Consider the following 21,772-nt stretch of genomic DNA (forward strand, 5'->3'; position numbering starts at 1 on the left):
AATCATGTATCTAGTGAATAGACTTGTTTAAAACATAACACGTAGAAACTAATATTATATTATATATATTCTATTTTTTCCCCCATTGATTGTGCTTTTGTTACATTTTATATGTTTTGAAAATTTTCCAAATTTCTAGCCAGCTATTAAATTGGTTAAAAAAAAACAGGCATATGAGCAGAGGTGCTGCAACAATTTGTAGAGTGGGGGGTGCTGAGAGCCATTGAACCAAACTGTAAACCCTGTACCTGATGGGAGTGTGGCAGCACCCTGGTTTCTATAGATATGGGGATAACTATTTTCTGATTTCTCTTCAAATATTTCTGACCAGCTCTAAGAACCAACTTTGCATGTATCTCTGTCCAAACAGATAAAATGGAATAAAATTGCTCCCATTTGATGGAAGTTTTGAACACTTGAAAAATTTCATTGCAATGCTTTGATGAATCTGTAAGCAGCATTCTAACAAAAGTACTAGATGATATTCAGTGTCTTGAAAGATTTCAGAGAATACAAAGACTGCAGAGGGTAACATTACTGCATAATTTGCATCCAGTTTTCTCTTACTTTTTGAAAGGCAATAACATCAAACTTTTCCTAGCAAAATGGATGAGAACTTCATAGAGCAGGAATGCAAGGGAAGGACTTTGCCTCATCAAAATTCCAGTACTTACAGACCTAATGACTGCGGTGTGTTTTCATACTATGAGTTGGACTGTAGATATGAATACATATGAAAATATCCTGTAGAGCTAAACTGGCACTTTTACACGACTTTAATATTACTAATCTCCATTCTGCTTAAAAGAGCTCTATAGAAATTTACTGAAGATTCTACAAGCTCATTTAACACACAGCAGTCTCTCTCCCCGTCCTTCCTGGCAGCATGGTTCCCCTTGGGGCCAGGAAGCCATTAGCTCCTTGCCCCCACCTGCACTCTGCTAACCCTTCAATGAGTTCCTGGAGTGCGAAGGGTGAGTTATTGTTAATTTAACATCATTCATTTGTAATGGTTTCACAGCAGAAAATTCACCAGGTTCATCTGAGGATAAGGGGCAGTGTTGTGCACCTGCTCCCTATTGTTCAATATCTTCATAAATGATCTGGAGGATGGTGTGGATTGCACTCTCAGCAAATTTGCGGATGATACTAAACTGGGAGGAGTGGTAGATACGCTGGAGGGGAGGGATAGGATACAGAAGGACCTAGACAAATTGGAGGATTGGGCCAAAAGAAATCTGATGAGGTTCAATAAGGATAAGTGCAGGGTCCTGCACTTAGGATGGAAGAATCCAATGCACCGCTACAGACTAGGGACCGAATGGCTAGGCAGCAGTTCTGCGGAAAAGGACCTAGGGGTGACAGTAGACGAGAAGCTGGATATGAGTCAGCAGTGTGCCCTTGTTGCCAAGAAGGCCAATGGCATTTTGGGATGTATAAGTAGGGGCATAGCGAGCAGATCGAGGGACGTGATCGTTCCCCTCTATTCGACATTGGTGAGGCCTCATCTGGAGTACTGTGTCCAGTTTTGGGCCCCACACTACAAGAAGGATGTGGATAAATTGGAGAGAGTCCAGCGAAGGGCAACAAAAATGATTAGGGGTCTAGAACACATGACTTATGAGGAGAGGCTGAGGGAGCTGGGATTGTTTAGCCTGCAGAAGAGAAGAATGAGGGGGGATTTGATAGCTGCTTTCAACTACCTGAAAGGGGGTTCCAAAGAGGATGGCTCTAGACTGTTCTCAATGGTAGCAGATGACAGAACGAGGAGTAATGGTCTCAAGTTGCAGTGGGGGAGGTTTAGATTGGATATTAGGAAAAACTTTTTCACTAAAAGGGTGGTGAAACACTGGAATGCGTTACCTAGGGAGGTGGTAGAATCTCCTTCCTTAGAGGTTTTTAAGGTCAGGCTTGACAAAGCCCTGGCTGGGATGATTTAACTGGGAATTGGTCCTGCTTCGAGCAGGGGGTTGGACTAGATGACCTTCAGGGGTCCCTTCCAACCCTGATATTCTATGATTCTATGATTCTATGATTTACCTAGGCGTTTCCAACAAGCTCATGACTGTGGTAGTTTAGTGCACAACAGATTTATTAAAATGAAATACAGGGAGACCTCTATACCTCTTCCTCTCCTTCTCCCATTCTACTGAGAAAGCCTTATTTTTTTTTGCACTCTTTTTTTTTTTATTGGTAGGTTATTTTTACATTATGTGATTTTGCTCCGTGAAGTCTGGATTAAAGGAGGGATTTTACATTTCATTTAGAAGGCAGGTTTTACTTTTCCTTGTCCCTAGCTCCACCCACCACTCCAAATCACCTGATTCCCATTGCCACATGAAGGGAGAGGGCTCAGAGAAATGGGGAGCATGCAACATTGGCTTTGCTTCCCCTTCTGTGGGTTAAAACATTTAGTGCCCTTTTTCTCCTTTCTACACAGAAGATAAGGGGGAAATGTAGAGCCCAAGGTTATTCTGAAAGGAAACCTTTTGATTCTTCATAGTAGGGATTAATTTGAAATTCTTTCCCCAAAAGTGATGATTATCCAGGTAATTTATATATGAATATGTTAATATATTTATATAGACATTTAACCGGTAAACAACCACTAAACAATAGCACAAAAATAAATGTTAGTCAATAATTCTAAGATTCAGTTTTCCTCAATACTTTTGATTGATGTTCTTCTTATGCCTTATTCATTCATTAAGAAGAATGAAAAACAAATTACCAAAAAAATATCCTGGCTAACACGTGTAACACTTACTGCATGAAGAAACTTCTTTTAATACATCTACGTGTCTGAGTTCTACGCTTACTGGAAAAAAATTACATGGTTTAGCAAAGCTGGTTTTGATCTCAATGTAAAAAGAATTTCAACTGTTCCATCTCCTTAATTGGATTTGTTATGCATCATAAATGGAGCAGTGCCTTTTACTCAGCTGCATGAATAAGCCAAGCTTTAAAAATAGCATATATATAAATAACTGAATATATTTACACTGTGCACTGAAAGTTGCTACTGAGCATATACATCTTTCCTTTCCTACTATGTGAAAGGCTAACAATGTCTTGTTCTACCTATGTTGTTTGGAGGGCATAGGGCTTGATGCTGCAAGGTGCTGAGCACTCAAGCGTTGATCAACCAAAGCACTTAACATGTGTGTAACTTTAAGCACGTTAGTATTCCAAATTGGCTCCCATTGGATTACTTACATGCTTAAAGTTAAACACATGGTTAAGTGCACTCGGGGCCAGAGTGCTCCGCACTTTGCTGGACTGAGCCCTCAGAGAGAAACGGACATTTACCCTGTTTTCTTTCTAATTTATTTTTGGGCAAACATCAAGAATGTAAATTTGTGAAGACAGAAATAATGTTTCCATCATGCATCAGAAAGATGTGTCTTATTTGGATGATTGTTTATTAATGTGGCTTTTTTCTTGGAATTCATACCTTTTTGAGTCCACCTTGTCCGGCGAGACACATTATAGTAGCAAGCCTCCAGAGGTGCTGTAATACCTAAAAAAGGATATAGGTGTATAGACACATCTGTCCTCATTATTAAAATGTTTACTTTAGCAAACACTGCTCTATTACATTTCAAAGTGGTACACTTTGAATTTTAAATTGTAGAGAAAACCTGGTATAATTTCTTGAAAGCTTTGATTTAAACACAAAAAGGATACAATTGCTTTGAAGTCTTGCATGAACTCTTAGACTTTCTCTAGATTTGAGGAATATATAGGACATGTGTGCCATTTATTATTCTAACTTATGACTCAAGTGATATTCTGGTTTCCTTCCCTTTTGACGGATACTACTTTTACTGAATGGGGAAAAATAAAACATTCCTTTTCCTTCTTCATGCCCATGATACTTTTACTGATGCCCAGTAAGACTTTTTACACTGTACTTTATAATTAAATGCAAACACTTTGCATCTCATAGTAATGAACATTTGCCTTCCCAAACCATTTTTAAATTTCACAATGGTTTTTGATCCCTCTTTTTCCTGAGATTTCTTCAGAGTCTACTATATTCTGTAATAGTGAGAATAAGGCAAATTTCTATTTCTGGCATAGCTATTCACCTTAATGAGTATTTATTTGAATGAGCGAGTGCCTGCATAATTGAACAATTCATGGGCCAAAGATAATGGAGCATTACAATAAGTTATGTCAGCTGTTTACAAAAGGAAGCCATTAGCACCATATTTTCCTTTCTTGAAGCAACCCTTTAAAATCAAATGTACAGTGGGCATTTTAAGGTTCTGTTCATTTTTATTTACTATCTTGAATAATATTTTTACCAAGAGAGCAAAGTGCCTGTCTTCAATACGGGAGGGGGGGGGGGAGAAGGGGAAGAGAGAGATTCCTCAACTCCAGTCCTGTAACCGACTCTATATAAAGGGGACTTTAGTCTCTTAGGGCTTGTCTTCACTACTGTAGCTTAGGTCAATTTACCCTGGTGTCTTCATAGCGCTGTGTTGATGGAAAACACTCTCCGGTTGACTTTCCTTCCTCTTCTCAGAGAGATGGAGTACAGGGTTGACAAGTAAGCGCTCTGCCATCGATTCCGCAGGTCTTCAATTGCAGCAGCATCGATCTCCCCATAGTGAAGACCAGCCCTTAGGGTGGAGCCCATGAAGGAATTTAGGCATTGCTATGCTGAGCATCACAGTGCCTAACTTTTATGGACCTAGAAAAATCACAGGAACACCACTGTGATCCACAAAGCCTGATTTAAGCCCCTAGACTCCTATACAATGAATGGGGAAAGATAGGGGCCTAAAAATGTGATCCACAAAAAACAGCACTCTAGGTGGGGAGAGTCTAAGCTAGCCAATGAGACTGATTAGAGGCATGTGTGCTCAGCCCTTTCCCTATCTTAGAGTTAGGCACCTAACTCCAGGCTGCAGAAGATGCATATCTCCAATTAGTGATCCACATTCGGGAGCCTGCCACATGGAGTCAAGCAGCTTAGGTGCCTAAGCTGCTTCTTGAGGGAATGAGCTAAGCTCCTACCTCACTCCTTGCAAAATGGCCAGAGAAAGAGGTGGGGCCACCGCACACTGTGTAACCTTTTTTTGGCTCACTCAGTCTCGCCTGTAGAAGTTGTTCCACTATGGATAAGTGTTTAAATAGTCATTGGGCCAAAGAGCCAGAATGTGAATGACTCTGCCACCGAGTGGTTAGGGCACTGACCTGGGAGGTGGGAGACCCTAGGACCAGTCTCCCTGCTCCAATCACTCTTTTATTATGTATCCACAGTGGAACAGCTTCAACAAGACAGTCTGAGGGAGCCCCACATCAGAATATCCCCTTGTTCAGTGGTTAGAGTTCTCTCCTGAGATGTGGGATAACGCTGTTCAAATATTTTTCCCCCTCTGGCAGAAAGTGGGGAATTGTACCTGGGTTTCCAACATCCCAGGCAAGTGTACTAACCACTGGGATTAAAAGGGGGCACTACTGCCTCCTCTGTTTGGATTCTGAATGGGACCCAGTCCAGTATGCGACCTTTGAGCATGCATGCAACTTACGTGGCCAAATGCCTGTCTCTCCCTGGTTTGTGAATCACTCTGGGGCTTAGGAGGGAGATAGGCATCTGGATTCCTGAAGTGGAAAAGCAGTGCATGTGCCCCAGAGGGAGAAATATTGGCACCAAGGAGCTTTTACTCTGAAAACATAGGCACCAATTGAATTGAGGTGCCTACAGGGTTCTGCAAGAGTTCTGTGGCTGCCAGAGGAGCCAAAACTGGGAGTTAGGCATCTAAACATGAGCAATTGTACTTAAGCCTAAGGTTTAAGTGCCAAATCTCTTTGTGGAGCCCACTGTGATACACTAACTTCACAGTACAATTAAATGTTCATGGATAATCACTGCTTTGTGCAAAGTGTTATCTGTAATATGTAACCCACCTGTCACACTTTATAAGGACAAAAGATGGTCTCTAGTGGTTAAGACACTAGCCTGGGGCTTATGAAATGTGGGTTCAGTCCCTGGCTCTGTTGCAGACTCATTGTGTGACCTTGACTCAGTTATTTTTTCTATGCTGTTCTCAGTTCCCCTTCTGTAAAATGGGGATAAAGCTTTCTTGCCTCACAGAGGTGTTGTGAGGACCAAATCCATCCACGATTGTATGGTGTTTGGATATTACAGTGATGAGGGCCCTATAAGTTCTTAGCTATAAGATCATTTTTCAAACATTCATTTTACTTATCTCAGACTTTAAAAATGTACTATATTACAATCCATTGAACACGTATGGGCAGATCACATTGGTTAATGTGTGGATTTACCATTAATATGGACCCTAAACAAGCTATAAAGGGTGAAAATCAATTACAATGTGACAGTTATTAAACTACAGAAAAATAGCATATAAATATGGATTTCAGTCAATCAAGTATGAATTGCTGTTTTAATTGCTGTTCTAATGAAAGTAGCAGTAAATCTAAAATTGTAATACTTAGATTTTTGGAAACGGGGGATGTTTTGTAGCTATGAATATTTAGTAAATATCTATCTTCCTGTTTGCACTAAAAAAAAATAATCTACTGACCTTACATGATTTAGTGCACCATAAAGATATAAGGCCAAACCCTGCTCATTGTAACAGCATGAATAGCCCCATTGACTTCAATGTCATTCTTATGAATTGAATTATTAATGATTTCTAACCCTCATTATTTAAAAGGTGGGCCACTTATATTATATTAATCTTAACTTCACTAGCTTTTCCATCTGTAAAATAGGCTACATTTTGTGGATGAAAAGTGCTATAAATGCTCAATGTGTTGTAATGAGTATAATAATAAATTGCAAAACAGATAAACTGAAATCTATGGACATGATCCAATGTCCATTGAAATCCATGGAAAGACTCCCATTAACTTCAGTTGGATTTGGATCAGGCCCTGAGATACTAATAGTAAGTTCAGTAATGGTGGTGATGAAGGAAATATCTGTACCTTGAGGATACAAGGTAAAGTATATATGGTGCATAATGTAACAATGCAACTGAAAAAAATCAATTAAAGGAGAAATTATGAACTCCATGGTCAATCAGATTCCTTCAGCGACCTGCTTCCTGGTGACCTTCCATTAGGTGATAAGTATAATTGGATAACATGATGCATTAAGCATTGTTGTGCATAGTCCATCAGGGTCATTTTCCCATGTGCCTATCAGACATTAATTCATACAGGGGGGAATGGGGTGCAGTGCATCACACCTAACCTGATAATACAAGAATTCACACTCTGATATCTATTTTTTAAAAATGTTTACTTAAAATATGTGTTTGTGGCCCACATCCTGACCTCTGGATTTTTCAAAACTACCATTCCCACTTTCTCTCCTTGCTTTAGAATGTGTATAACACTCAGTAGACATTTGAATTGTGTTTGGGTCCTGATAAAGACAAAACCTTTTCCATTACTTCAATCCCTTCCCCTAGGACGAAGGCACTGTCAGATTTATGTTTTATCTAGGCATCTTTGTCATCTGGAGACAACTTCATCCATACTTGTAAGATTTTTTCCCCCACATCCCCATTTCTACATTTTGCTGCACTTACTACATTTTATATCTAAGGTTTTATAGTACTACTGTACTTGTTTCTCATTTGAGCATAACTGCTTCCTTTTTACTAGACTTCCAACCCCTTGCCTTGATAGCAATTTAACTAGTCCTTAATGAATCTAACCAGTATTTAATGAATCTGACTTTAAATCCTTCAGATAGAAGTAGGGATTTGGATTTATTAACTTTAGCATTGAAACCCCGACTCTCATATGTTTGGATATGTTGACCTCTTATTAAATAAGCCATTTTCATTATTGACTAATATAAAAGAGAGTCCAAAAGTATGTCTACACAGCAAAGAAACCCGTGGCTGGCCTGTACTAGCCAATTCAGGCTGCGAGCTGTTTCACTGTTGTGTAGGCTTCCAGGCTTAAGCTGGAGCCCGGGCTCTGGAACAGTTCCAGTCTACACAGCAATGAATCAGCCGCCCAGCCCAAGCTCCACAAGCCTAAATCAGCTGGCATATGCAAGCCGTGGGTTTTTCTTTGCTGTGTAGACATATCCTCACATACAAGTTACTGCACTTGACAGATATTTCCATTTAGATAACCTACACAAAAAGACATAAATAAAGGCACATTAGGAAAATGGGCTCGACTGGATAAAGACAAGCAACTTCTAGGTGATATAACTTCCCTGTCAGCTCAGGACTTTGGGGGATTTAAACCATTTATTAATCTAGACCTAAATCAAGAGGTTAGTCTATATCAAGCAACATCAAAAAACAGACTGGAACTATCTCTGCCATACAGACCAGCCAAAAAATATTTATAGTCTCTCTTTAAAAATAACCCTCTGTCTGGATACACCTTGGTTATTATGTTGAAACCTTCTACACAGTACTAGCTAATAATGCTACTGTCCCAATTGATTCTTTCCTGGGTAAAGTCAATATCTAAATTAGTTCAACAAGATAATAATTAGATAAACAACTATTAGAGTTGGAAAATATCATTGATGCAGTCAAAGGTAGTAGGAGGTCTGTTAGATCACAAGGTTTAACTAAAATGTATTTTTAGTAAAGCTGTGGTAGGCAGCTGCGTTCCTCATCATAATTGTGTAGTATTAGAATCCCCTGACTCGGATTTAGAAACCCAACAAAACCTGTGGTTTATGAGGATTAATGATTTAAATAGTCACTAATTAAACAGCTTACTGTAGTTACAGATCTGGCATGTGGTACACATTTTTTTCCTCTTAACTGATTATTGTGGAAGCAATTTTGTTATCTATTTAGCCAGGTTTGGGACCTTTCTGTGGTTTTAAGATAAATTTGCAATATACAGCTAATTCTTTAACACCGAGGTTAGTTTACAAAAGAATTAAGTACAAAGGTGGATTTATATACAGCTCATGATAGTCTATAAGAATGAAGGTAAACAGAACCTACTGAATGCATTACAAGTAGTCATGCTAAATATAAGGTTAGGTAGTGTATTAGAGAATCACAGTAATGCTATTATAAAGTGACCATTGATGAGAAAGTGCTTTCATGATAAGCTCTGATTGTCATCCTGTTATAATTATTTGTGCAAATGTACCCTTTGATCTTAAAATTTCTGTTACTTCTCAGCCAGAAATAAATTTGGAAACTGTTCTTGAACTCAGTGTGGTCATTTGTGAGTCATCTCAGGGTGAAGAAATGGTTTCCTTTGAGTAATGTTTCAGATGCTTTTGTTGTCCTAAGAAAACTCAACATTCTTATTTTTAAAAACTCCAAACCAATTATAGACTTAAGCTGCACAATAAAAATTTAAGGGTTGGATTCACAAGGGGGACTTAGGCTGAGCATTGCAGTGCCTAACCTTTATGCCCCCGCAACTCCAAGTTAGGCACCCAGGCTCCCTAGACAATGCATGGGGAGAGTTTAAGTGCCTAAAAAAAGGGATTTACAGAACTCAGCAAGTTGAGCAGGGAGTTGTCTCAGCTAGCCAGTAGGAAATTCTTAGGAAAGTGGTGTGGTTTAAGCCATGCCCTTCACAGGGAGATAGGCTTTTAATATTGGGCCAGAGGGAGATGCCTTCCTCAACTCAGGATTCACCACTGTGAACCCTCTTTTAGAGTTAAGCACCTAAGCCAGGTCATCCCTTTTTCAAGAAAAAATAAGGAGACTGCACTGGCTGTGTCCCCCACCCTCACAATACCCCAACTGTTATAGCACTTTCCTAGGATGGAGAAAACCCATATTCAAATCCTTATTCTGTTTGATTTGGAGAAGGGACTTAAAACTAAGTCTTCCACATCCCAGGTGACCACTAGGATAAAGGACTGAGAGGGATCCATCCCAGTCTCTCTCTCCTATTTATATAAAATACTTAGATATTCATTGTGCTAGAGAGTACTATTTACACATTTTATATGAAGTGGAACAGCTTCAACAGGAGAGATTTAGAGACATACTCTAGTATAATACATACCACGGTGGTTAGTGCTCTCAGCTAGGAGACTTGGATTTAAGTCCTTGCTCCACTTCCGACTTCACAGGGATTTGAACCTGCATCTCCTCCTCCTTTTGTGTTTTGTGTGGAGCGCAATCCACTAGACATGCTCTAAGGGGGCCTCTGAGCACATCCACTGAACTGGGCCCTGCAGGTGAGCAAGGTGAGGCAATGCCTAGTCTATGAATCCTGTTGTGGCTTAGATGTGAGTTAGGTATCAAGAACTAGAGTCACAAAAGGACTTAGGCCTCTAACTGCCACTTTTGGTGCCTAAATCCCAGAAACAGGGCTTTGTGGGATTCACAAAACCTCCATTCAGCTGCTGCTGAATCCTGTAGGTGCTTAAAATCACTCAGCACCCAAATTTTTGCAGTAAAAGTTCCTTACATGCTTCCAGGCATACTGCTAGGCATGTGCACCGCAGTTCAGGTGTCCAGACACCTAAGCAATGCACAAACCAGGAAAAGATAGGCTTTCCCCCACCCAACTCACCTGTGGGGTCTGTGCTGGTAAGTACACTCAGAGCTCACCTACTAGATCAGGCAAGCTTACACAAAGTGGGTGGGAAGAAGACCACCAATGGTTAGAGTACTCCCATGGGATTTGGGAACCCACCAGTCTAAGTTTCCCCTCTACCTAAGGGGGAGAAGGGATTTGAACATGGCTCAACCAGTTCTCAGGTGAGTACTCTAACCAGTGGGCTATGGGATACTCTGATGTAAGGCTCCTTCCATCTCTCCTGTTGAAGCTGTTCCACTGTAGATTAAGTATTTTTTTAAAAAAGTCATTGGGGCAGAGGGACTGCATTGTGGGTCTCCCCACCTTTCGGGGAGTACTCTCTCTACTCATCGGGCTACAGAGTCATTCTCATGGTTGCTTGATCTCTCTCTGGCCCAATGACTTTCATTATTTATTCAGGGGCACAGCTTCAATAGGAGAAATTGAGGGAGCCTCACATCAGAATATCCTATAGCCCCATAGTTAGGGCACTCAACTGAGAGGTAACATATTCCTATTCAAACCCATTTTTTCCCCGTGCAGGTGGAGGGGGGATTTGACCAAGGGGTCTCCCATCTAAACACTGGGCTAAAAATTATCAGGAAGAGGGAGCTGCTCCCTCTCCCCCAGGTTCTTGCACAAATGGCATAAGCACCTAACTCCAAGAGAGGGTTTGTTGCTTAGAATCCCAAGCATAATGAATGCCTCCCTGCAGCATGGACTAAGTTTCTTTTGTGAATCTAGCCATAAGCCACTAATGATGTCAGTGTGCACATCTCCACAGGCAGAAATGTAGGTGTCTTGGGAACTTAACCCATGGAAACATAGGCACTTAGGGAATTTAGAGGTATAGGCAGCAGATGAGTAAGTAGGTATTTTGGGGACCTAAATTTTGGACATAGGTGGCTAAAGTGGCAGTTATGCACCTAAATACCCTTGTGAAGTGATATGCAGACCTCAGTGGTTCAGGAGCCAAATTAACGATCAGTATTACCCAAAAGAGCCTAATTAGTGTGAATTTATTGTTTCACTTATTATAGTGCTATATATTCATATTTAAACAGCATGACAGGAGAAATATTTAGTTTATATATTATTCTCACAGCAGAATTACTGATCAAGTATTATTTTATCAACTACAATTGGTTAATAACACAGTAAACGCATTCTGATTGTTTAATAACTCAGATTTGTTAATAATTAAATCACACAGGGTTTTACTAGCATGTGCTGCAAAGAGCTGCAGAAGACACTTTAAAGAGCCACTTACAGCTCACGAGCCTTAGTCTGAGTATCACTGCCCTCGTGAATCCCACCCAAACCTATTATATCTGAAGAAATCTGGTTCAGCATCTCTGAGAAATCAGGCTACTTATTTTAGATGACTAATAAGTATTTAAGTGGCTAACTTCAGGGATCCAGTTTTGAGATATTTACTTCAATCTTTGAAAAAAGTGTACTGCTTATTTATGGCACTATTTTACATTTATTATTTTTCAGTAATGCACTAAAGTACAGAATACTATCATTATGCTTTCCTTAAACTAAATCAGATTTTTTTTAAATTAACCCTGTGTTTCAATATTTTTAAAGAGCTACATTTTGATTAGTCAAAAGGATTAAAAAAAACACCTAATACTCAAAAACAAGAAGTACTTGTGCTGTGTTTGTACAGCTCCTCGCACAATGGTGTCCTGGTCCACAACTAGGTCTCCTAGGAACAACACTAATACAAATAATACATCACAATAATAAACCAAAAAATAATTTGGCCAAAGTTTGGATGGTCAGTAAAGCCTCACCTGAGCTGCCTCTCAACATGCAATATAACAATATAACATAATCTATTGATCCTGTTACAAAACTAACATACTGTTCACGATGTGCTCCTTTAATCCCAATGGATACTGAAGAGGAAACTCAATCTGATAACTTGGCCTACTTGCAGAGGTGTCTGAGAATACATGTTTGTCTGATTATTGTCAATAGTATGAGCGATTCACTTTGAAATTATTGTGAAAATTAAGGCCCCGATCCTAAAAAGATGTAAGTGTGTGTGTTACTTTTTCTTGTAGCCTTTTACAAAATAAAGAAATTCAAAAATCTAGGGGCCATATTGCTGTGTGTTCTTCACTAATGGCCTGACTCTGCAAAGTGCTGAGTGTCTCCTGTTATGCACAGAGAAGTGCAACTCCCATCACAGTTGAGAGCATTCAGCACCTTGAAGGAAGTGCACCTTGGAGGGTGGGATGCTAAGTGCACCCTTGTAGAATCACATCTGCAGTCACAGAGTGAGAGAATGGCAGAGTCAATAGAGACCACTGGAGTCCTCATTCATGGTACGCCTTGCAACAGTGTGTGCACGCATGCACTTAAGAAATGTTTATTATTTAAAATGTATCAATATTTTGCAATGGATGTGAAGGAAACATTATACATAGGTAGGTCATGGAATCTAAATATCACAGATCTTAAAGTGTGAATTTTAATTGACATTTATTAAACAAAAAAGCACTTGAGTGTAAATACAGTGAAATGCTGAGATATTTTTAACTCATGTACAGTTATGAAAAAATCCTTCTTCCAGACATACCAGTACATTTTGTTCTCCAATTAATGCAGGTGATTGTATTTTCTGCCTTCTTAAAAAAATCTTATGAGACAGGCCCTATAGCAAAATACTACAACCCAGCATTATATACATGGTTGCTTTAATGCTGCATGTTCAAATTGTATACATATATCCTATTTGCGTAACAATTAAACAGCACAGGAACAGACATATATTGGTACAGAATTTGGCTTCTTACTAACATTGCACTCCATGAAATATTGTATCCTTATTACTGCTTTTTGCTAGCCTTGGTATCAGCATTTATTTTCTGTTATAAAAAGAAACAGCACCACCTTGTATCCTGAAGTAAAGCTACAGCCGTTCAGGCATATTAGTGCTCATGCTATTTTAAAAAAATCATAAATTAAAAAAAAAAGGTACTAAATCCTAGATCTGCATATATGTTTGTAGAGAAATTCTTAATATTGTGTAGAGCTGATTGAATAGATAATCAGTTATATAGTCAGGTTTCAGAGTAGCAGCTGTGTTAGTCTGTGTTTGCAAAAAGAAAAGGAAGACTTGTGGCACCTTAGAGACTAACCAATTTATTTGAGCATAAGCTTCCGTGAGCTACAGCTCACTTCATCGGATGCATTATATAGTAACTTTTATACAGCCAAACTGAGTATAAATGTACTAGATTCAGTTTGACATGATTTGTTGGGTCATATTTTTCAGTATTAATATTGAGACAACAGCTGGTGAAAATGTTTGAGAAAACTGAAAACTTCTAAAGTGCTTACATACATGATTATTCCTCAAAATAATTCACTCTGGAAATATTAAATTCATTATTTGATATTTGTTATTCTCAGCTTTAAAATGTTTGCCATTCAAAGAAGAGGCAATACCCTGTGATTTAAGTGGCTAACCACACACAATGAATAGCGAAAGCAAATTTGTTCTCGTACAACCCATAGCTTTACAATTATTTGGCCAAACTATTCAGTGACAGCTTACAAATACTGAATACACCAAAAATAGATTAGTAAATCATTTATTAGTGGATCCCAATGAAAAATCTTCTAAATTTGTAATGAAATGAATATTTGTAACTAGGAGGAGAGATTAATAAGACTGGGACTTTTCAGCTTGAAAAAAAGGCAACTAAGGGGGGATATGATAGAGGTCTATAAAATCATGAGTAGTATAGAGAAAGTAAAGAAGGAAGTGTTATTTACTCTTTCTCATAATACAAGAACAACAGGCCACCAAATGAAATTAATAGGTAGCAGGTTTAAAACAAACACAAGAAAGTATTTTTTCACTCCACGTACTGTCAGCCTCTGAAACTCCTTGCCAGAGGGTGTTGTGAAGGCCAATACTATAACGGGGTTCAAAAGGGAGCTAGATACATTCATGGAAGATAGGTCCATCAATGGCTATTAGCCAGGATGGGCAGGAATGGTGTCCCTAGCCTCTGTTTGCCAGAAGCTGGGATTGGGTGACAGGGCATGGATCACATGATGTTATCTTGTCTGTTCATTCCCCTTGGGGCACCTGCCATTGGCCACTGTCAGAGGACAGAATACTGGGCTTGATGGACCTTTGGTCTGACCCAGTATGGCCGTTCTTATGTTCTTATGTAATATTTCAATGAGCTCCAATACTGGGGCAGTAACAAAATATTACTAATGTATTCACAGTCCCTAAGAAGACAAGGATACTTGTAAAGCTCCCTCTCAACTAGATCTCCTTTCTAAAGTATTATGATAGCCATAACAAAATAAGAGATCCCTTATGGAACTGGAAGTCATTAAGAAGATATTGTGAAGTACTAAGTGGCAAGAAGCCTGGAAACCCTGGGGTTCCTGGCTCCAAGGCAGTTCTTGGTGCTATAAGGAGGGCTTTGTGGTGTTTGACAACTTGGAGACATTCACAGACAGAGGACTGTTCTGTTGGGATGGACTCCATGTGAGTAGGAAGAGAAATAGACTTCTGGGATGGAGGATGGCATGATTGCTTAAAAGAACTTTAAAACTAGGAATTCTGGGAAGACGGCTGGGAGGTGAACAAGCAATTCAAACATGTTATTAAGACAATGCATAAAACCTACAAGGATTAAAAACTGGGAGGGATCAGCAAGGAAAGCTACCTCTTGGAGGTCAGAAAATGTAGGGAAAAAGTGAGAACTGCCAGAAGCCAAGCAGAGTTGGACCTTGCAAAGGAAATTAAAACCAATAATAAAAGATTCTTTAGCCATATAAATAAAACGAAAACAAGGTAGAAGTAGGACTGTTAAATACTGAGGATGGGGTGGAGATTAAAGATAATCTAGGCCTGGTCCAGTACCTAAATGAATATTTTGCCTCTGTTTTTTTAATAAAGGTAAGTAGGATCTTAGGAGTAGTGGCAGATTGTCTAATGGAAACAAGGATATGGAAGTAGACATTACAACATCCAATATGGATGGGTACAAATCGGTGGCCTCAGATAATCTCCATCCAAGAATATTAAAGGAACTGGCACTTGACATTGCAAGTCCAATAACAAGGATTTGTAATTAATCTGTGAATTTGGGCTGTCCTACCCTATGATTGGAGCATTGCTAATACACTACCTGTTTTTAAGAAAGGGGGTGGGGAAGAGTTCTGGGAAACTACAGGCCAGTTAGTTTGACTTCAGTTGTCTGCAACGTCTTGGGACAAATTTTGAAAAAAGAAAGTAGTTAAGGACATAGAGGAAAACGGTAATTGTTATAAAATACAACATGGTTTTATGAAAGGTAGGTCATGCCAGACCAATCTGATCTCTTTCTTTGAGATAATGGATTTGTTTTTAGACAAAGGAAAAGCAGTAGATCTAATCTACCTGGATTTCAGTAGGGCATTTGATGCAGTTCCACATTGGATGTTATGAGTTAAATTGGAGAAAATGGGGATTAATATGAGAATTGCAGGGGAAAGTGTTGGCTTTAAATTATGTTCTCCCATTCACTGATGCAATGGCAGCCTCTCTGTGGGTATTCTGGGAGCTTGAGTCTCCACAGGAAAGTCAGGAAAAAACACTGCACTTCAATATGTTCTCTGACAGTCCCCTACCCATCAAACCCATGGGACAAACTTGCCCAAGTTAATGCTGACTGAGGCAGGGGTACTGAACACCGGGACTCCCTGTTCCACGGGTGGTGCATGGAACCTCAAAAGAGGTCAGTGAGAACCTGTAATTATGTCTCTGTCTATCCTCTTAAAAAGCATATGGCTAGGCACTAACATGGAGGGAGCTGGGGGACATTCTGCATCCCTGAAGCAGGTAAACTCCCATCCCAGTGCTCCCTCTGGCCCAACACAGCTCTGCATGACTTTTATTATGGACTTAGTCTCTTAAAAGAATGATCTAGTCCTGCGCTGCCAGTTCCATGTGATTTGTTCCTGCATGTGGAGCATGGGACACATAGCATAAGGTGACCCATTTTCTGTGTAACAGATTTTCTTCACAATGCTTGTACCATCAAATAAAAGAAAATGGGGTATAGCAAGAATTATGGAAAACATGAAATTAAAATAGTACAGTTAATTACTACTTATCCTTGTCAGTGATGTCCCTCCTTTTCTATTTCTTGTAAAGGGCTTGTATTATACCATGATTGTAATTACTGTATGAAACCTAGTAACAGTCTGACTAAAAAGAACACATTTAAAATGGAAATAAGCAGCTAAACAGTTTTCAGAGATGCTTCTGCAAGCTTTTGGTATTTCTCTCAGAAACAAGCACTGGCAAGAAGCCTTGGTTCTGAATGAATTTATTTGTTACCTTTTATTTATTAAAATACTATGGGTACAGATTAACTGTCTTTGTGCATTATTTAGTATTATTTCACCTGCCAGGGAAGAGGAAATGCATGCACATTGATGAATAGACTGAATGGTTGCCAAGTTTCACTGCAGCTACTATAAGTATCTCTACTGCCCTTCTGCAGTGCTACATAAGTAGACTGTGGTAGGGAAGTGGGTGTGTATGGGGACTGAGGAAAAGGGGCCTTTCTTCCCTCGTCCCCTACAGTGGAAGAACACTATTTTCATTGAAAATATGTGTGCTAACTTCATATCAAACTAGTTCCTTCAGCTGTTGCTTAGCTAAACACCACATTTTATTTGGCTCTTTCAAAATCTTTTCTTAGAAGTCAGTCCCTGGAGCCCTGAATCATTTTATTGTTTCTTTGAACTGCCTCCCTTTTTTCCATATATTTCAAGTATTGTGATGCTTGGAATGAACTCTATTTCAGATGCAGTCTCACAAGTGCTGTAGAGAGACTAACTCCCTTGTACAAGATGTGATTCCTTCGTGCACTCAGCCAAAAATCACAATTGCCTTTTCCCCCCTGTGATACATGTTACAAGCTCATATGCCATTTGTTGTCCACAGTCATCCCAAGGTTGCTGTGGGAATTGATCCTTTGCTAGTCTCTCACTTCTATTGACTATCTGTGTTTCTGAGTATTCTCCCTCAGATGTAAGAGCCTGAATTCCCAAGACACATATTTATTTTCTCTCTCCTTACTGCACCTCTCCATTTGTCAACATCAATAACATGTTCTTTGCTCCCACTTTTATGATGTTCAATGAGACCAGACCCAACAGGGAACTCTACAGTACTCCAGAGGTACTGCGGCATTTGGTAAGTGAAATAGTCTCAAGGTTATACCCATACTGCTTTGAAATGTTTGTCTCACACATAAAAAAAGTACAGCAGTTAATCTTCAAAAAAATCATAAATAACAAAAATTTAAAACACAAGAGGTTTCAAAAATAAATAAGTTCCTTCCATAGGGAAAACAGCCTCCGGGGAATAGCTTTCTAGACAAAAGAAATACTTTTAAGGACCGTCTCTCTTGATAAAACCCAACAACTCTGTCTCCTCCTGAGCTCCCAAAATTAGGCTTTTATAATTGCAGGCAAAGCACAAAACAGCACACAGGTGAATCCAGCCATCCTTTTACTCCATCCTAATTGGGCCCAGCAAGAATCCTTATATGAATAAGCCCACTTCCCCTGAGTCATGCACATCAGTTCCCTATCTGTTAAATAGGGATGATAATCCTTTTCTCCTACCTTTTTTTTCTTGTTTAGTTTGTGTGCTCTTCATGGCTGGGATTGTCTCTTGTGTGTGTGTGTGTGTGTGTGTGTGTACAGTTCTTAGCACAATGGGCCCCTGATCTCAGCTGAGACCATTATATAGTACTGTAATATAAACAGCAATTCATCCATCAGTTAAAGTGATCTCTATCAAGTTTGAAACTTCAGTACACTTTGCTGTTAAAAAAGCATAGATCCATTTTAAAAATTGTTAATATTTATTTGTTTCACCTAACTCAGAAATGGCTGAAATGATTTATATTAAGCTTTCCATAATTATTATTAATCATGTTTATTATGGTAGTTCCTAAGGACCAACCAAAAATGGGGCCCTAGGGCTGGTCTACACTAGAAGTGCTACATTGGCACACCTGCACTGATATAGCTGCACTGCTGTAGCATGTCTGGTGAAGATGCTCTATGCTGACAGGAGAGAGCTCTCCCATTGGCATAATTACTCCACCTCTGTGAGAGGCGGAAGCTATGTTGACAGGAGAGTGTCTCTCACCAACATAGTGCTGGTGTGGACAGGGTTTAGGTCACTGTAACTTGAGTTGCTCAGGGGAGAGTATTTCTCACACCCCTGCGTGATGTAAATTAGATCTACTTAAGTGGTAGTGTAGACCTGCCCCTGTTGTACTAGCCACTCTACAAACATAGCACAATCAAGAGTCCCTTCCTCAAAAATCTAAACAGGTAAGACAGACAAAAGGGCTATAGAACAACAGTGAACAGTGTTGGCAAATAGTGTGTTAGGTCCACGACTTTTTCTTTTCTTTTCTTGATTTTTGGGATGTGGTTTGGTTATTAGGGGATCAGATGAAGGCAAAGCAGGGAAAAAGAAGGAAGAGAAGGACTAAAGCTGAGGTGAAGACATGGGGGAGGGGAACAGAAGGGTGTTGCAGCAAAATAGTACAGGACAGAGAGTGACATTCACCTTTATACAGGTACCAAGTACAGAAGACTTAATTCTCCAAGTGTGAATTTTTCATAACATAGGTGAAAACAAGGGACAGTAAAAAAAAAAAAAAGCAAAACCAAAAAAACCCAACAACTTTTGCATCCATAGCTAGAGCAGCATTGACTAAATGCCTGCTATAATAGATAGAATAAATAGCCCCCATTACAGAAACATGTTTTCCCAGCTGCTGTCCATCACAACTGATGGTTACTCCCCTCAGGTTCTCAAGTCTTTTCAGCCTTCATATAAAAATAGGCACTTTATTATAATTCACCTGTTTAGTCCCTTTTAAAGATGGACGGAAATGTACTTTGCTAACATCACTCATATTGGTACATACATGTGTTCATGCATCATGCATACAAATAAGGTGAATGCATCTTTAGGATGTTTTTCAGCCGTATTCTCCCTCCTCTATGATTATCATCTACACCTGCCATCCCCCATTAGTTAGCAGACGTTTTAATAATACTGTACATAAATAGCCTTTTCTTTTTAACCTGGGGATCTCACAAAGTTTGGGGGGGAAAACGGATAATCATATTACTCCGTATTACATCCAATGAAGTGAGCTGTAGCTCACGAAAGCTTATGCTCAAATAAATTGGTTAGTCTCTATGGTGTCACAAGTATTCCTTTTCCTTTTCTACAGTTGGTGGAACTGAGGTGCAGAGAGGGGAGATGATTTGTCCAAAGTCACAAACTGAATGAGAGGTACAGTCAATATAAAAGAAAGCAGGTCTCCTGATTCCTCTTATTCACATTCTCTAACCAGTTACTTTTATTCCCTAAAATTTATCGAATAATATTTATGTTCCTGATTAATATTATTTTTAATGTTCAGAGTAATAGTGATTAAAAATCAAAGTTATCGTGGGTGAGTAGCCACTGGCTCTTCATCTTGGTATTAATACAATGTTGTTTACCCACTCATTTTTACAGAGTATTGTGCTGTAAAACAAATAGTGTAGACATCTTGAAATATGCACTTGTGTTTCTAAAGTACAGCGAGAAAGAAGGTCACTGAATAATGTAATTGGTGGCAATAGCTAACTTTTTCTAACCTGCAGCACTGCTAGCCTGTGTTGATCACAAATGCCAAATCAGATCAAAGTACAGAACTGCAAGGTAGCACCCTGTATTGTGTACATTGATTGTATCAAAGGAAATAAAATGTAAATTAGAAAAGCTTTAATGAATTGATGGGCAGCCAAAAGAAGTACAAAAAATGTTGTGTCCCAGCCTACTAGCAGTAGACCACACAGCATTACTGAGCTGATCAAAATGCACAGTGCATATTTCAGCAGATTGAAATCAATTGTAACTTGAGATAGCCTTTTATTTTATTCAGCTTGACTTTACTGAGTGATTACTTTACCTTCTGCTGTTCAGCAACTTCCAGAATAATGCACAACTCTGTGGACTTACTTAATGCTTGTGTGCCAAATCTTTATTTTATTACATTTATTACATTTATTTATCAGAGCCTGATGTTGCAGAGGGCTGCGGCCTCGTATGCTACCCTGAAGGATAACTGGGTCACAATGTCACATGAGAAAACCCCTGCATTACTGCCTGATATAAATTGGCACATGGGAGACTGCCATTCATTATCTCCATAGCGGAGAGTGATGGCTACAACATTCTTTTCAGCCAGGCAATTAAGGGAACATCACTGATAATATAGTCTCTGAAAATGCAAAGGGGCCTCCCACACTGTAAACCAAAACAAAATTTTGTAAAATTTATGGTCAAATTACTGGCAGCTGAGGTGCACAGTCAAATGTAGTCAATTAACATGATCATTGTAAATCAAGTTTATAGCTTGCTGTGTAAATAGCAGTTTATAACAAACATAAATAACATCACAAGTGACTCAATTTAGCGGCAGAACAGACTGGTGTTGACGGTCAATGTACTGGAGTGCTGAAATGAAAACAAGCCAATTTAGAAATGGAAAAAAAATCATTTGACTGCTAAAGTAGTGTTTAAACTGACGTGCAAACTGAATGTAAGACAAAGTGGAAATCTGACAGAAGGCAATACACAAATCAAAGAAAGAGAATAAAGGTAGTCAAAAATGTACAGATGTTAATGCACCAAAAATGTATGTACAAATGGAGGCCCCATTGTAAATCCAATCCCACATGTGTAATCCACTCTACCACCATCCCCAGATATGCACTGGTAAATCACTTAACCTCTCTGTCTGAGGAATGGGGATAATAATTACATACTGTCACATATTCCTTGTGCATGGTAGACTGTAGGGCTGCTACTAACGGGTCAGACTTCTGCGTATATTTGGACTGGCTACAGAGGTTCCATTTAGATAGAGATACAAGAGATGACAGTGGTTCCCAGACTTGTTCCTCCGCTTGTGCAGGGAAAGCCCCTGGCGGGCCGGGCCGATTTGTTTACCTGCCGCGTCTGCAGGTTTGGCCGATCACGGCTCCCAGTGGCCGTGGTTCGCTGCTCCAGGCCAATGGGAGCTGATGGAAGTGGTGGCCAGTACGTCCCTCAGCCCGCACCGCTTCCAGCAGCTCCCATTGGCCTGGAGCAGTGAACAGCGCCCACTGGGAGCCGCGATCAGCTGAA

The 21,772-nt window shown here is 39.5% G+C and overlaps 1 long non-coding RNA gene across 1 annotated transcript in view; it reads right to left on the minus strand.

Annotated features, from left to right (window-relative positions):
* The window catches only part of LOC142071535 (uncharacterized), a 206,923-nt gene that overhangs the window by 13,991 nt on the left and 171,160 nt on the right, over positions 1-21,772 (minus strand). Inside the window, exons 3-4 of the long non-coding RNA XR_012667615.1 lie at positions 4,465-4,699; positions 3,455-3,520 (exon numbers count right to left, since the gene is read on the minus strand). This is a non-coding gene — a long non-coding RNA (uncharacterized LOC142071535). The remainder of the gene's footprint in view (positions 1-3,454; positions 3,521-4,464; positions 4,700-21,772) is intronic.

The sequence above is a fragment of the Caretta caretta genome, chromosome 3 (genome assembly GCF_965140235.1).
Source record: "Caretta caretta isolate rCarCar2 chromosome 3, rCarCar1.hap1, whole genome shotgun sequence".
NCBI lineage: Eukaryota > Metazoa > Chordata > Testudines > Cheloniidae > Caretta > Caretta caretta.